Source organism: Phymastichus coffea, unplaced genomic scaffold, assembly GCF_024137745.1.
Source record: "Phymastichus coffea isolate CEN01 unplaced genomic scaffold, Cenicafe_Pcof_1.1 PCOF00009, whole genome shotgun sequence".
Classification (NCBI taxonomy): Eukaryota; Metazoa; Arthropoda; class Insecta; order Hymenoptera; family Eulophidae; genus Phymastichus; species Phymastichus coffea.
In genome coordinates, this window is record NW_026706820.1 from 9,402,447 (window position 1) to 9,420,089 (window position 17,643).

The following is a 17,643-nucleotide window of genomic DNA, read 5'->3' on the forward strand; positions in this document are numbered from 1 at the left end:
GTGCACGGGCGCTCACCACGCCACCTTCACTTTGCTGCACTGCCGCCCTAACTAGCGCTGCATTCCAACTGTACCCTCGCTACGACGCAGAACTCTACAACTAGATTTTTTATTCATTTTGCTATTTTTCACCTTTTGAGTTGAGACTTACTTTATTGTAATTAGAGACTGTTGTATTATTAGAATAAAGCATTTATATAATTTCATTTATATATATCTAATTAAAAGTGTTTGTTGTTCCGATCTATCCTAATATTCCAATAGGTTATCGGCCCTGCCACGCTTCCACTGCGCAGCAAAAATTATAAATCATAGAGGTATGTTAAAAATTATTAATGTGAGCTGAAAAGAATTCACCTGAGCAACACGAGCTCGCGATAAATAACAAACAAAAGCAAAGTGAGCTAATAAGCACACGGAAAGTGTCGCATTCCGAGTACGCAAAGTATTCGAAGAACAAATATTTTTTATTTATCACTCAGTCAGCCGTAGACTAATAAAAATATCGAGCGCGTAATCATTAGAAAAGAAACGGCATAATATATTAGAGCGAATTAATAAGAGAGGGCTGGAATTCTAGAGTAAATTTACGACATGAATAAAATTGCAGAATAGTGCGGTTTTTCTGTCGCGTTTTTTATCGTGCAGTGGCGTAAAGGCATAGCTCGGATCAAGGTTAAAAGTAACAACGTAAATACAGAGAAACAGTAACATTAGATTTCTCGCGAGTGACATAGCTTTGTTCGTGAATTAAACGCAATTGAAAGTCGGTATCATGAGTGACAGTTGAACAAAGGGCTCGAAGCCATGACACCCGGCTAAAACACGAGGCAACAAGAAAGCGCGCGATAAAAGAGTAGCATCGCGCATGCGCTAAACGAATAGTATAACGAGAGAGAATGCGCGCGCAACAAACAGCTAGAGGAAAAGGAAAAAGTAGAGGTAGTGAGCGCGCGCGCTACTAAGGTGTGTTCACAACGGTACTTGTGACACAACCTAAGGTCTGTTGCAACTTTGGAGTGAATTGTCAAATACCAGACAGTGACCCGGTATGGGACTGCCTGCGTACATGACATGTACTACGATTAAGCTAATGTAGATCAAAATAAAACTAATACCATATATAAAATAAAATTAAATACACATAATATCAACATTTAATATTTATAAATATAACACTAATACATATATATATATAATAATTATATTAAATTATATATGTACTTGCAAATTATAATTTTAAAAGTAGTTTAAATTCTTAGAAGAATAGTTTACCGTTTTAGAGATATCAAGAGCCAAAAATTTGTATATATATTTCGTGATATCTCCTGATAAAGTCGAGGTTGTTGCACTACGTATAGTCAACACCTCTTGCGACTTTAACGGTTAATTGCGTGATGAGCCTGGTATTGTAAACGTGAGCGATCGCCCCTCCCCAGTAATTTACGCTATGTATGGTCAATAGAAAAGGAGGGATCACGGGAGCAGTACCGGTTTATTGGACAATTAATTGTTGGCTTTCTAACTGTATTTGTCGGATGTACCCGACAGATATAAGAAAGAAGCCTATTGTTAGTCCGCCTTTTTTATAAACAGTTAGAAGAAACATTCGGTCAATTTTTATTTATAGATGAACAGCGAGGCTAATCAGGAGATGGAGGAGGCAATGGAGGGGGACCGCGTCGTCGGTCAGGAGACGGGGGCGGATGAGACAGGTATATACATAAATATTAACAAATATGATAATTTCTAGAGCTTTGATAGCTATCGAACAATCCTAGAGTAATAGAGTGCGGATCCGCGATTAATCAGAGTTAAGTACCGAATGTTTAAATGGAGATATTGTTCCTTAGCACCCTCAACTAGTGACGCATTGTCGTCAAGCTTTGCATCATCCGCTTCCGATACGGCAACAGACGACCGGGGCCCCGAGTTCGTCGTCCCATCTAACTCCTCACGACTCACCGCAACAACCAGTGCGAGGGCGCGTAACCCCCGCATGATAGTGCCCCTTCGACCTCCTCAAAGGGCTAGCTCGGCCTGCGCACCGCCCAGGGAAGATCCCAACGCTGTCCTCGCCACTCGACTCGAGTCCATAATGGCCTCCGCTGAAAAGGTGGCCGAGCTGCAGGCCAAAGCCTGGCCTCAAATCAACGAGGCCATCAAAGAAGCCAGAATCATACTGGACGCCTCACTCGAGTCAAAGCGACTCGAGATCCAAAAACTCACGGTAGGATCAAAACATAAAGATGTCCGTACTAATACTAGCGTGATAACCTCCTCGCCTTCATCAAGTGGTGGAAACCATCCGTTCTCCATCGAAAGAATTTTAGACCCTGATATCGATGCAACATCTAATAATAATAACACTAGAGCTCCTGAGTTAACTGATCGAGACATTGTAACTAACCCTGATACAACGTATCCAGAGATCAACCGAAACAACCTTACTACCGATATTGGTAATCAAATAAACCAGACCTTTGGTGCATTAGCCAAAACAATAGAGAGTACTAACTCCACATCCAAAGCATCTTTTAAAAGGGATTATACCCTTACGTCCAAGGCTAATATAAATGTATGGTTGGATCGATTGAACTCTGAACTATCGGCAAAAGAATTATTAGATGTGATAGATTCGAATACTAGACCCAAAAGAATTTTCGATGTTGACGAAGTTGATAAAAGAAACAGACTAGTTAGAGACATTATAATAAATCATCTAGATGAAAACTATCACAAAATAATTCTTAACATAAATGACCCTAAAGAAATATTAACGAAAATCAGAGAACACAAAAGAATAGAGGCAAACACAGACGATGCTAAAGTGAGAGAGGAGCTGTACAGTATTAAAATAAATAAAAAGGATAAAGTTTCAGTATTCATAGATAAATTTGATTCAATTATTAGAGAATATGAACTATGCGATACAGCCATTCCTCTCACTGACGCAGAGAAAACGTCTGCCTTTATGAAAGCTGTGAAAGATACATATCCACGGATCAGAGAAATGGATATAATTACGTAACAGACCAAAGGTAGAGGAATGAACTTTGAAGAAATGAAAAATTTCATCCGACAGCTCGAAGCTGATCTACGAAGTTCCGGCATTGCGAAGGGAGCCTCCGCTAATGTAGCTAGACCGGGTGCTGCAGCCACGGCCGGTGCTGGTCCCAGCGGTGGGGGCAAGTGTTTTAGATGTGATCGATTCAATGTCGATCACGTCTCTGACTCTTGCCCGCTGATCCAGTACGGGCTGTGGTTCTGCTATATATGCAGGGACTTTGCCGATCACACGGGCAGAACCTGTCCACGTGGAGACGGGTCGCACCGTGGTGGAGAGTATGTTGCAAATAATAATAATAACAATAGAGAGCCAAAAGAATCAAAAGGAAGAGTTAATTACAGAGGTAACAGGGGAAAACATAATAGAGGTAACGGTAATAGTAAAAGAGGCAAAGGTTATTACGATAATAATAGAGATAACAAAAATCGTAACCCTAGAGGTCGCAATAACGGTAGAGTAGGCAAACGTGGCGCAAGCAGAACCTACTACCCAAGTGGAGACAAAAATAAACAGAAACTGGCGAACGCTGCAGTAGGACTTACTGAAGGTAAGAATAACATTGATACAATAAACAATAAAATAACCTTCTTATTAGATTCCGGAGCCACGGAACATACTACAAATAAAGCGTTCATCTTGCGAAACTTTAAGAAAAGTTCAGGAACTTATATTAAGAGTGCGAACAAAAACAAATCGGCTGATATCGAGATAGACGGAAAAGGAGATTTATATCTAAAGAGTTTAAATAATGAAGGTCATACCATTAGACTATCCAATGTTATAGCAGCCCCTGATATATCCGAAAATCTAATGTCCCTTAGGAAATTTGTCGATGCTGGATTTAGTATATATCTAGATGACAAAAATTTAAAAATATTCGATAAAAATGACGGATCTACTTTTCTAACTGGGTACTATAAGAAACCAAACTGGCTTATACAATTGGAAGTAAAGAATAAAATAGAGAACCCGGATAGACAAACATACAATAAATATTATTGTAGAGCACGATTAATAACGCTAGAAAATATTTCAAAAGACCCACAAAATGTAGAAACAGAAAACAATAAAGACATAGATTCAGAAGTTGGGAGGGAGTTAGTTACGAATGAATCTATACCTAAACTTAGCCAATACAGAGACTTCGAAAATTATTCACTAGATGACCTTAAGAACGAAAAACCAATGGATGATCTATTCACGTCTTTCAAACTCGAGAAAAGATATTCAGAGGAGTTAGATGAAGGGATGTTGTGGCATGTAAGACTAGGACACTCATCATATGATTACCTATTAAAATTGCAAAAGATAAATAAAGAACTTAGCAATGTAAAATTTAATGAAAATATTAAGAACTGTGAAGTATGCACAATGTCCAAAATGAGTAAACAACCTTTTAAAGAAATAAGAACTAGAGCCGATCATCCACTTCAACTAACTCACACCGATATAATAGGTCCATTTAAAACAATTACTTATCCCGGTCGAAAGAAATATATAATAGTTTTCATAAATGACTTTTCGAAATTTGCCAAAACGTATGCAATAACAAACAAATCTGAAGCAGGAGAATGCTTAGAAAACTATTTAAATACCATGAGGAATCTGATAGGTAAGAATTTGAGAGCTTGCTATATAAGAGCAGATAACGCTAGGGAATTTACAGGAGGAGAATTTCTAGAAGTCATGAAAAAGGAAAATTCGGAGTCAAATTTTTCGAATCCATATACACCTCCCTATAATGGTACTGCTGAAAGATTCAACAGACCTATATTAGAAAAATTAAGATCCATAATGATAGATTCAGGACTACCAAAATCTTTATGGAACTTAGCCCTGGAAGTAGCTGTAGATGTATATAATAGAACTCCAAATTCGTCTATAGAATTCAAAACTCCTTTGAATACGATATCCCCTAATAAGAAAAATCATTTAGAAAAGATCAGGCGTTTTGGATGTATAGCTTATGCAAAGAAACCATCATCTGAAAACAAATTATCCGAAAAGGCTATAAAAGGAATTTTAGTAGGACAAACCAGTAAAGGATATATACTATGCCATCCTCAATCCGGAAAATTAATTCTAACTAAACATGTGAAATTCCGGGAAAAATTAACTTATAAAAATATTGATAAACATGAAGAAATTACTAGAGAATGTAATAAGGATTCAAACTCTATTCCAAATGACAATGATAAAGAAACACCTGAGGAAACCATGGATATACTATATAGTATTCAATACGGGTAACTCGGAAAGCATAGAACAATTAAACGACACAGAATGCATAGGAAAACAATTAGAAACAAATAAAACCAACAAGAGAAAAAGAATAATTGATCACATATCAGAAAAACATAATAGAGTGCAGCCTAAACGAAGTAGCAAGATAAAACGAGACTACAAAGCCATGTCAGAAGGAAAGGCTAATTTAGTAGATAACAGTTTTGCCTTTATAACTCAATATAATGAAACCGAAGTATTGGGAGAAGATAAAAAATGTTATTGTTTGATGGCTACGCTAAACTCTGACCTAACCAATTATAAAGAAGCTATGGAGACTAAAGATAAAATGAACTGGTCTAAAGCAATAAACGATGAATTAGAGTCCATGCGTGAAAATAATGTATGGAGTATAGTAGAGAGACCTTCGATGAATCAGAAAGGCAATAAAGCCAACATAATAGACAGTAGATGGGTACTTAAAAGAAAAATTGATTCAGAAGGAAAAATAACATTTAAAGCTAGGCTAGTAGTTAGAGGATTTAAAGATACCAATGAATACGAACTAAGAGAAACGTATGCACCTGTATCTAGGCTGTCTATAATAATCAGAGCTGCATTCGCTATAATCAATAAATTAGATCTTGAAGTATGTCAACTGGATGTGAAAACTGCATTCTTAAACGGTGAACTAGAGGAAGAAATATACATGGAAATACCAGATGGAGTAATGTTAGATAAACACACGAAAGAAAATAAAGTTTGTAAATTACATAAAGCTATATACGGTTTGAAAATAAGTCCTAAGAAATGGAATCAAAGGTTTTCAACTCAGGTAGAAAAACTAGGTTTACAGAGAGATATAAATGAACCCTGTTTATTTACATACAGAAAGAATGGCGAAATGATATTACTTATTTTATATGTAGATGATATACTTTTAGCAGGAAATAACTCTAACAAGATTAATGAAGTTAAGAGACACTTAAGCTCTGTATTTAAAATGAAAGAATTAGGAGAACCCAAAGAATACTTAAGTATTCAAATCACTAGAGACAGAGAAGCTAAACAAATAATGTTAAGTCAAAGCAGATATACGGAAAAGATATTAGAGAGATTCAATATGAATGAAAACAAACCACAAAACACACCGATGATAAATAGACAAGTCAAAGCTAGAAACAATAAAAATATGGAGAAAGCGGAACAACTGGGAAAACCAGAATTTCCTTATAGGGAAGCAATAGGTAGCTTAATGTATCTTGCGAATGTCACAAGACCTGACATTGCATTTGCTGTAAACTTACTAGCTAGAAAACAATCAAATCCCACCATAGAGGATTGGATTGATGTAAAGAGGATCATGCGATATCTTAGAGGAAGTTCTGATCTAGGACTAACATACAGAGGAGTCACTGAAAACTTAGAAGTATTTACAGATGCAAGTTTTAGAGACAATGCGGATTCATCTTTAACAAGTGGAATAGTTGCACGACTATTCGGAGACTCCGTTATGTGGAGAAGCCACAAACAAAGTGTAATCAATCTCTCGACCTGTCATGCTGAATATTACGCAATGAGCGAAGCATGTCAAGAAATGATCTCATTAGATAAGGCTCATAGAGACATGTTAGGAAAAACTATGTACCCTATAATTATAAGATGCGATAATAAGTCCTCAATCAGCTGCACACAAAAAGAGGGAAATCATAAACTAAAGAATTTTGATGATTCGGTTAAAGAAATAATTGTTAATTTAGAGAATAGAGAGAAAACAGGAACTAAAAATAAATTATCTAAAGTACATGGTGATTACATTAAACAGTGCGTAACTGAAGGAAAAGTTAAATTGGTTTGGGTACCATCTAAAGAAAATTTAGCAGATATATTTACAAAACCTCTTCCTTTCGATTTTTTTTAGAGCTCTTAGAGATAATATAATTAATAACTGACTATGCTCGAGAATGTCTTTGATTATTTGCAGACGCGGAAACCAACGGGTCTGAGTGAGCTACTTGTGCTCACGCGCATATGCGTACAGTGGAGGGAGTGTTCGAAATACTGTGCGCATGTGCGCGGGCGCTCACCACGCCACATTCACTTTGCTGCACTGCCGTCCTAACTAGCGCTGCATTCCAACTGTACCCTCGCTACGACGCAGAACTCTACAACTAGATTTTTTATTCATTTTGCTATTTTTCACCTTTTGAGTTGAGACTTACTTTATTGTAATTAGAAACTGTTGTATTATTAGAATAAAGCATTTATATAATTTCATTTATATATATCTAATTAAAAGTGTTTGTTGTTCCGATCTATCCTAATATTCCAACAATAAATGCTGAAAATCAAATTCTCAGAAAAATATGGTTTGATCAAATAAGTAAAACAAAAGATTCTAAAGAGTTGAAAACAGAAATTGTAAAAAGTGCAGCAAAAATAATATTGAACGAAACGCGTGCAAAATACTATAAAATAGAGTATCCAGTTTTGCATTATTCTTTGGATTATATCGACGAACAGTGTCCTTATTGTTTGAAAATATTTTTAGAAATCATAATAAAAAGTCACAAGAAAAAATCGAAAGAATGAAATAACAGAGTTTTAATGTTTACTCATCGTTTAATTTCATCAATGAGACCGCGTGCATTTATATCTTTGCTCATGCTTGGACTATCTACATCTCTCCATAAAAAGTACGGATCAAGAAATTTGATTAGTTCTCTGGCGTATCTTGGATTCTGTGAATTTTACCGGGAAACGTTGTGGTTCGAAAATTGTGTTGCTCAAACTAGAGAGCAATATTCATTAAAAAACAGTTTTCTACAGATTATATTTGACAACGCGGACCATAATACAAATACACCAGATAAACGTAATATATTCCATGCAACTAGCGGCATTATGTGCGCAACACCAGCAAAAGACCTTGTAGTCGACAAAGTAATAGCGAGATTAAAAACAAAGTCCTAGTTTTGCACCAGCAATAATTTTGACTTGCTGTCACCCAAACAATTTGTAAAAAGAAAAGATGTTGAAGATCTAAATACCATTAGATTAACAAATTTAAATATTGAACATAAAGTGTACCTGCTAACCCGATTTTGACTATAAAAGACTTTCTATGGTTGTATGAATAAAAAATAAATCCAGGCGAAACCATTGGCTGGAACGGTTACATGGAGCTGTATACCAATGAGAAGCCGTATCAATTATCAAAAATAATTCCTTTGCCGTTTCTCATGAACCCTATAACAAACTACGATTCCATTTAGACAGTTTTATTAGAGGCGATCGCGCGATGTAGAGCTCGTGGGCAAAAATACCTTCTTTTATCAAGACCTACCTTCATTTATCAAGACTCAAGAAATAATAGCTTCTGTTAAAGGGACGGGATTAGAGATTAAAGTAAGCTCAGTAATTCTTCTATCAGGAGGATCACACATGACTATGTCGTATGGAGGATCGGTAGGTACAATCATGTATGTAAGTGGCTTGAAAAAAGCTTTCTGCCAAATTTTCGCCGAAAATTCCGCAGTAAAAGCTTTAACTGGAAAAGCATGGGCTCGCTGCTTTCATGGCTTTATTACCGTTCAGAGTACTATAATAAACGTCACATTCAAAAATGTTGAATTCACTTCCGATGAAAAATTATTGTTAGATGAGGTTTTGAATGCTGTTGGTAAAGACATAAGGGATGGTATTTTGCACGGAGAATAATTCCAAGCTGTTCTAATAAAGTTTCAAGATACATTAGACAAATTGAAGAATAATGGACCAACAGCTGAACTGTAGATACTGTTTATTCACATGGTTGAAATTCTAAAAAATTTCGTTGAGGCAGAAACAACGGGCGATTTTCATTTGCAGTCTGCGCAACCAATGTTGCCTTATCTGCATACAGCAGGTCACATGTAGTATACGAAATATTTGCATTTATATATCCAGCAAATGCTTGAATTGGAAAAAATTATGGATCCCGTCGAGTATAAATAATTCACGCAAGATGCTTTTTTCACTATTCGCAGAACAGAGAAGTTTCGATCAAGCATATGGTCAAACATAACGATCGAGCAAATGTTAATGCAACCATTTAAAAAATCAGGAGGTCCAGTAGGTCGAGGAATAACAGACAGTGTTCTGATGAGATACATTCTTTCGTCGGTAGCACTGGTAGAAAGTTTCACTAATATTCATTACGAAACGTCGGAGCAATATGTTGACATATCCAAAGCTAAAGTGAACAGAGATACCAATGATATGAACAAAATGGATATGTTTTTTAAAAATCATAATCCATTTCCCGAGCCTCCTAAGCTCATATCGATTCCTACCGGTCTTGTTGGCGATGACTCAATCAATTGCCTTAAAGCTTTCGAAATTGGTACTAAAGCAGTGAATGACATGGCGAAGCAAAGTTTTGGGTTACTGAAGATGACTCAAGATAAATTTTTGACTAGTAAGAAAAACAAGGATAAATTAATAACTATTCTTTACAAAGAGTTTGAAAAGCAAGGCATTCAAACAGAAGTTGCCGAAGAAGATGCTGACACGTTGATTATCAATACGGGCGTTGGTCTATGTACGTCACAAGATAGATACGTTATAGTTATTGGCAAAGATATCAATTTGTTAGCAATATTAATACACGTAGCTAATACAACAAGTAAAATTATACTACTGAAGTTTTAGTCCAAAAAATTTAGAAAAATCGTCATCGAAAGAATCAATACTTTTCATTCACGCAATGACCAGATGTGATTCTACTTCGTGCTTCTACAATCATGGGAAATTGAAGCTCGTTGCAAGCTTTACCACTAATACATATCTTTAAGAGCTAGCCAAAGTATATTATGATCCAAACGCAGATAGAGGAATTTTTTATGCCAATGGGATCAAAATAATACGTGTTATTTATAGGAAATCTGTAAATTAATCAACTTTGGATGACTTACTTTATATAAAATACGTTGCAGCTACTAAAGCAAATAATATAAAGCTCGAAGCACAGCCACCTACTGAAGAAGTAACTCGACAGCATTACTGGCGAGTTTATCATCAAATACAAAAACGTGGCTCAAAAATAAATTAGATGCCACGAAATGGGGCTGGTGAATGACCAATAATGATTTAACATGAGATTAACGAAATAAACGAAACTATAAATGATGTGATTACTAATTATTTCCATCAAAATTTCGAGCAAGATGAATACGACGTGTGTTCAAAAAGTAAGGCGAATTTTTAAATTGGACGGGCTACGTAGATTCGATGATCAATAATTTTTTTAATTATATTGGTATACATATCCCTCACATATGCTCACAATTGCAGCATGTTTGTATGTTTACTTTTTTTTGCGAGACAGAAACGTTAGACGTGATTTTCTTCAATCGAAAAGAATAGAGCAAAGAGTTTGCATTAAATTTTGTGTAAAAAAAGGAATTAAGTTCTCCAAAACACTTGAAATGTTAACAGTGGCATATGGTGAATCTACTTTAAGTCAAAAAAATGTTAGTGGTATAGGCTCTTTTTAGATGACCGAAAAGACACCGACGACGAACCTCGCTCTGGAATCCCCAGCACTTCAATAACTGATGACAGCATTGAACAAGTAAAACAAATGGTGTTAAAAAATCGTCGAATCACTATTATAGAAGTGGCTGAATACTTCGGCATATCTGTTGGCTCATGCCATGCAATTTTTCGGAAGTTTTGAGCATGAAACGTGTAGCAGCAAAATTTGTTCCGAAACTGCTTAATTTTGAACAAAAGAACCGTCGAAGAAGCATCGCTCAAGATCTATTAAACAACGTCAATGATGATCCTGATATGCTCAAGAGTCATAACTAGTGAAAAATCATAGGTTTATGGTTATGACGTCGAAATTAAAGCCCAATCGTCCCAATGTAAGACTCTAGAAGAGCCAAGACTGAAAAAGCACGTCAAGTTCGATCAAATGTCAAGGTTTTGCTCACTGTTTTCTTTGATTATCGTGGCGCAGTACATCAAGAGTTCTTACCACAAAGTCGTACGGTCAATAAAGAGTATAAACCTTGAAGTTATGCGACGTTTGGGAGAAGCCATACTAAAAAAACGTACGAAATTGTGGGAAAATAATTCATGGACTTTGCATCATAATAATGCACCTGCTCATTTATCGTTGCTTGTGTCGAACTTTTTTGCCAAAAACCAAACCACAATCATGCCTCAGACATCACATTCACCGAATATGGCCCTCTGCGACTTTTTTCTGTTCCCAAAACTCCAGAAACCCATGAAAGGACGGAGGTTTCGAACGATTGAGGAGATTGTTACGTCTCACGTAACGGTCGCGAATTGACAAGAGTTACTTGAACGCCACTGTCTCTTTTCGGTCAACGCGTAAGTGCTTTACCACGAGTGCAAGAATAAAACGAGAGCAGGTCGGCAACGTATCTAAAGCACTGAGTTGAAAAGTAACAATTTAAATAATTTTACCTGGAGTTTAACTGGTCCAGAAACTCGTACCTCAGAAGCCAGAGATGTAACGTAGATACAAGAATTAGGTATAACTCTCAAATAAATTATTATAGAAATAGAGTTAAAATATTTATTGATCAAATTACAGAAAGTCCATAGTCTTACAGAGTCGAATACAGAGTGTCTTTTACAATCACTTTGCGTCCTCTTTTATAGTACAAAATACATAAAAACTAATCAATAAAGGGTTAAACCAAGAAGGGGTAAGTGCGTCATTGAGAATAAAGTCAGCTTATTAATGACTATTACTTTAATTACGGGAACTTCCCTTTCATAAAAAAAATTCAAATTTTACCGCTATAAAATAGTCTGAGTCGTTCTCGACGTAACACGCCCGCCCCTGAAGACTAGCGACGCAGGGCGCTCACAAGCTGCACCTGCCTATTTGAAATTTTCGTACATCCAAATATTATAATTATTCTTATACCTTGCACATAACAAAGATACAACAAACACTACGTACTAAGCACAGAGTGATTTTACACATATATACGTTTAAACGAGAAACACTTCGAAGCACTACTTAACATAAAGTCTCTAATTTTGAAAACGCAAAAAACTACCTCTCCGCACTACATTTAATCTTCTTAAAAAAATTTCTTCTCCTATGGTGCCGCGTTTACAGATACGGCACTTTTCTCCAGGTTAAAGGGCGTACTGATGAGTAGTTGACCAGCACTCCCAACAGATGAGGAAAATATCCTTCGGTCCGTGGCTTAAGGGGTTAGGTCCAGTTGTAAGGCTAAAAAAAACGCTTTTTTTGCACATTTTTTGTGAAGACGGGTTTTATTATTCATGAATAAATCTTTTTGTACATTAAAGATATACATTTCAAGAAGTTACAGAAAAATTTTTATGTCAAAATGTCCATAATATTAGGATATATTCAATTTGCCGAGACTCCAAAAAAAAAGACGTTTTGCGGTGATTACGATTGCAGCAGTCTGGATCATCTGAAATAAAAAAAACGAACGAGGATCTTTAGTAAATCAGTTAATGCTCCGGATAGACGAAGGGTTTAGTCATATTTTGATTTTTCGCAACATGGCGGACGTTCAAAGTCAAATTTTTTTTTTACCCAAATTTTCGTCACTTTTTCGGCTGTAAAAAAAAAACTTTCATCGTACGAAAAAATCCTTCGTCCATCCGGAGGACAATTATACGTAAAATAAGTCGTTAAAATTTCAAGAGGATCGATATAACCGTTTTTGAGTTTCAGTGATCACCGACTTGGAGAACGTGGTTTCGAGAAAAACGCGTTTAAAGTTTTGAGTATAGTTTACATGCAGATAAAAATTTTTTTTACATACCTATACAGTATCATCTATTCCAGGACCATACAATGTACCTTCCTTTTGCTTATCAGCTGCCCCAGCAGCGATTTTCTTCCGCCGCAGAGCAACTCTGGCCTCTCGAGTGTTTTCCAACGAACGTCGGTTCGACACTTTTAAGTTCGACGTTTTTAAGCACTCGAGGTAGGTGTGTTCTAAGTTGTATATCTCAGTGAACAATGGTTCGATTGGTCTAATAATTTCAGGGAATACTTTCAAAATGTTATACTTTTAGAAAATTTAATAAAAAGAAAATCGATTTTTTGAAAATCATGACTGGACCTAACCCCTTAAATATTTTAAAATACATAGCTTACAAAAACGCCACAGAGGTAAAGGTCGAGAGCATTGCACACAGTTATCGTAAGGTAACAAATCCGCAAAATCTCTACCTCCATAAGGCAAATGGACAAATTTTGCATATGTTCTCCCGCATTCGATTTGTTCTCCATGGAAATATGCAACCAAATAATCTATCCAGATTTGCATCTCCTCTCTAGTACATTTTTCAGGTGGTCGAGGAATATATTCTACATACTGTTGTTGATCATTTTCATATCTTAACTCCCACCTTTTCATGATGATCTGTAGCTGCTCGTGAATCACATCTGTTCCAGGTGCTAACAGTAAGAGTAGGTCGTATCCCATCATGCAAGCGCAAGTCTCCGATGCCTTTCTGTAGTCCTCGCAATTTTCGTAGCATATCTGACCTAGTATTTGGGCTTGATTAGTAGGGTTACCTGCTCTGGATGGTCGTCCCATCTTTACTGCTTCACTATTCAACCACATGACGATTCCACGTGGACACATCTCCGGTAAGATTACATTGTTATATGGTTCAGAGCCGTTAAATAAATTTAAGGGATCACTTATGATCCCTTTCTCAGTGATGACAAATCCGTGACCTTCTCCATAAGCCGCCTCCAACTTTTCCAAAACTTTACTCGCGAACATGTTGTACTATCACTTGTAGAGCCACGGATACAAGACTAGTTGACACGATGATGTCTCACTGACAACTAAGTCCTTTTTATTCTGCTTTACCCTTCAAACCGGGAGCTCAATCACTAATCTAGCCATAAAATTCTAATTTTACTTCTTTCCTACTGCTAGATACTACTTAATTTATTCGAGCACCAGGTGTTGAGTTTAGCGTATTCTTTGTCAACTGTTTTTGGAGGAGCCTTGCCGGGAAATTGCAATATAAATTAATAATTTATTTATTTATTTCTATTTTTTACATCAAAATACAAAAAAAAATTTTATTTACTAAAGATTTAGCCAATAGCTATTGTTTTCTGAATATAACTCGTCTACTTGCCTACTCCACGCCTGAAATAATTCACTACCTCCTTGGTGGAACCGGCACCTTTCGTCATCATTTTCTAATGACTTGCGATATTCTGCAAAGGGACACTCCAAAATTTGCACCAACACGTCCTTATACTGTTTGCTTAAAAGTAACGCCGTGCGGTAACGACAATCACGTACTGCTAATAACGGTATTTAACACACTGCACAATATCCAAAGTTGAGTCGGTTATCTGTATTAAGACTACCATAATCTATCTTAAACAGATGCTGAATAAAGATATCAGTACTTTCACTGACGGTTTGAGACAGACAATGAAGCAAATTTTGGCTCCTGAATAAATTATCTTTTGGTACTGTAGAATATTCAGGATATTGAAATATCTTATTATTGTTTCTTAATGTAAAACTTTTGCCTCTGTCTTGTTGTTGTGCCACTGTGAGTTCTGGTATTACTGGTCCTAGCAGTGAGTATCCCATCTTTGTTACACTCTCCTTGCTATTTCTTGAAATTCCGATGAATTGTTGTATAGTATTTCCCCGATTAATTCAATAGTGTTGGTTAGCTGGGAGGTTTGCTCTTTGTATCCGTATTCACTTGCTGTTTTGTTCAACCAGCGGCAAGCCCCCCAGCGATATATATGGAATGGTTCGGGTGTCCTACAGTAGTTTTCACTAGTTTCAAACAGTTCTAGAGGGTCTCGTTGCACAACACCTTCTTCGTTAAAGAGGAAACCGTGGTAAAAACCTCTTTCACTTATGAGTTTGATGCAAACACACTGAACGTACATTTTTTACTGAATTATATCAATTGCTTGCTCTGTTTCCTCTTGCTCCATTCGTTTTTCCTAATTACTGATTTTTTCTAATTTCCTACTTCTCTCTTTCTACTTTTATGTTCCTGTATGATTACCATTTTACAATCCATGACCTACTCTAGTCGCACTAGGAAAACTTTATTACCCACACCTGGCCTAATACTACGGATAACGTTCCCCCATGAAACTAAATATTTCATATGAGTACTCAAACTGCAACTAGCCGACTGACTCCCTCAACAACAGGTATACTTATTTATTCTTAGGTATTTATTGATTCTGAGCTTTCTTTTGTTTGTTCTGACGAATCTTCCTTTAGTTCTTCATTCTAGGTTGATTCTAATAGAGTTGGTAACATATTTTCATAGTCGTGAACTTTTTTAGGAGGTATACGGGGTATCTCGTAAAACGGTGGCCCTCTAAAATCGTATCTAAATCCGGTATCTAATCTCGACATTGGTATATATGTTTCACTTACTGTAATGCCTCTTCTACTTTGTTTTTGTTGACATAGCTATATACAATTAACATAATTAGAGAGCTTATAATTAAATATAAAATTGCAATGCTGATATAAATAAAGTTCCAACTTGGCAAGTCTACTATTTTTGATTCTACTTTTGTTGTTAGGGTACTGATCAGTTTTATCTCAACTTGAGTTGTACTCTCTAACCGCTGGTCTGTATTTAAAAGGATTAGTCGAAAAGACGGAATAATTAGATTTTTTATTACTTTATTGCCGGTCGCACCTCTATAAATTTTTCCGTCTGCCCATATGTTACATGACCTTGGGAGTTCAATTATGCCAGAGGAAAGTTTCGGCATAGATATCAATTTGTTGGTGCATTTAATTTTTAGTAAATCATATTCTCTTGTGGAAAAGAACCAGAGATGTCTGCTAGTAGTTTTGATTAGAAAATAATCTTCATCTTGACTCAATTTAACATTACATTCATATAAAGTTTTGATTTTTGGCTTTATTAGCATGTTAAACTCACAAGATGCTTTAGTATTTTCTATTAATTCGAAACTACATATTCTATAATATTTTACCATGTTAAATAATTCAAAAGCCATTTCGCTCATAAAGAAATATGAGTTATTAGTTTTTGATACAACAATGTAATCATTCTGTGGTTCAATGTATGCAGCAATTGATTTGTTTGTCTCAGATTGTTGAAAAACTTATAACGGGGTGAATACCGTTTAATTAATTTATTCGCGCGATCGTACTGAAAGGCGCGCGTAATTACCTACGTCAGACACGAAAATCGGAGAGTAGGAGGGAACGGGTGTCAGTCAACCAACTATTTGCTACCGTGAAATAAATACGTCGGAGATCTTTTCAATATCGCAAGCGAGAACTTTTATTACTTCTTAATGTTACATTGAATTCGGCCCGCATGTTTGTGTTTATATGCCGCGCGCACGATAACAACATGCAGTGTCGGATCGCTCGCCGCTCTTTGTTTGCCGAGATGTTACATGCACGCTTTTTGTCGAATCGAGGTATTAGTCGTGTAGCAATTATATCGCGACCGCGAAATTAAGCTGGCCAGCTTACCTTTTTAGCAGTCGTACAAAGACCTGAAGAACCAATTCGCACTCCGGTTGCGGCAAAGTCTGTCTTTATCGCGTCGAGGTAACTCGCTTGTTTTGGTTTCGCCCTCGATGGCGAAACTCCTCACTCGCACACTCTCGCACGCTCGCACGCACTCAGCTCCTTCAGGCTATAGCACGGCTCCTGCAGGTCCGGGTCAGCTCGTGTCGACACTCGGGACGGCTCGTGAACAACGACAATTTCTTTCGTACAGCTTGACGATGGGGTGCTCTTCCTCGATTCTCCGGCTAACGTATCGGTAACTGATTCTGCATGTTCGGCTAAGTGCGTCGATGGCTAATCCTTCACTTGCGGCTCCCTGTATCGGTAGTTAATCCTGCACTGGTTTATTTTCAATCGCGCGCGTTCCGTCTCGTCGCGTGCCGAATTCCCTCATTACATTTTTCGTCTACCGGAAAGTGCTGCCCCCGCAGGCAGCCACTAGGTTAGGCTATTAGCGCTAATTCGACGTTTACCGTCACAAACTGGAAAAGACATCATTTTTTACACGACAAACTGTTCGGCATCTATGAACGGTAGTACTATTTCTACTATTAGTACTTTTTCATACATCATAAAATGTAACTGTGCTATGTCCGCAATATTTGCTGTATTAATACTATTAGGTTTAACAATGGATTTTAAAAGTGATGTCTTTTCAATTTCATGTACTACTGCTTGTAAAGTGTGCATAGCTAATAAATATTTGTTATATTTAAACATTTCAACGATTAATAACATAATTTCTTTGCTTTCATGTTGTATTTC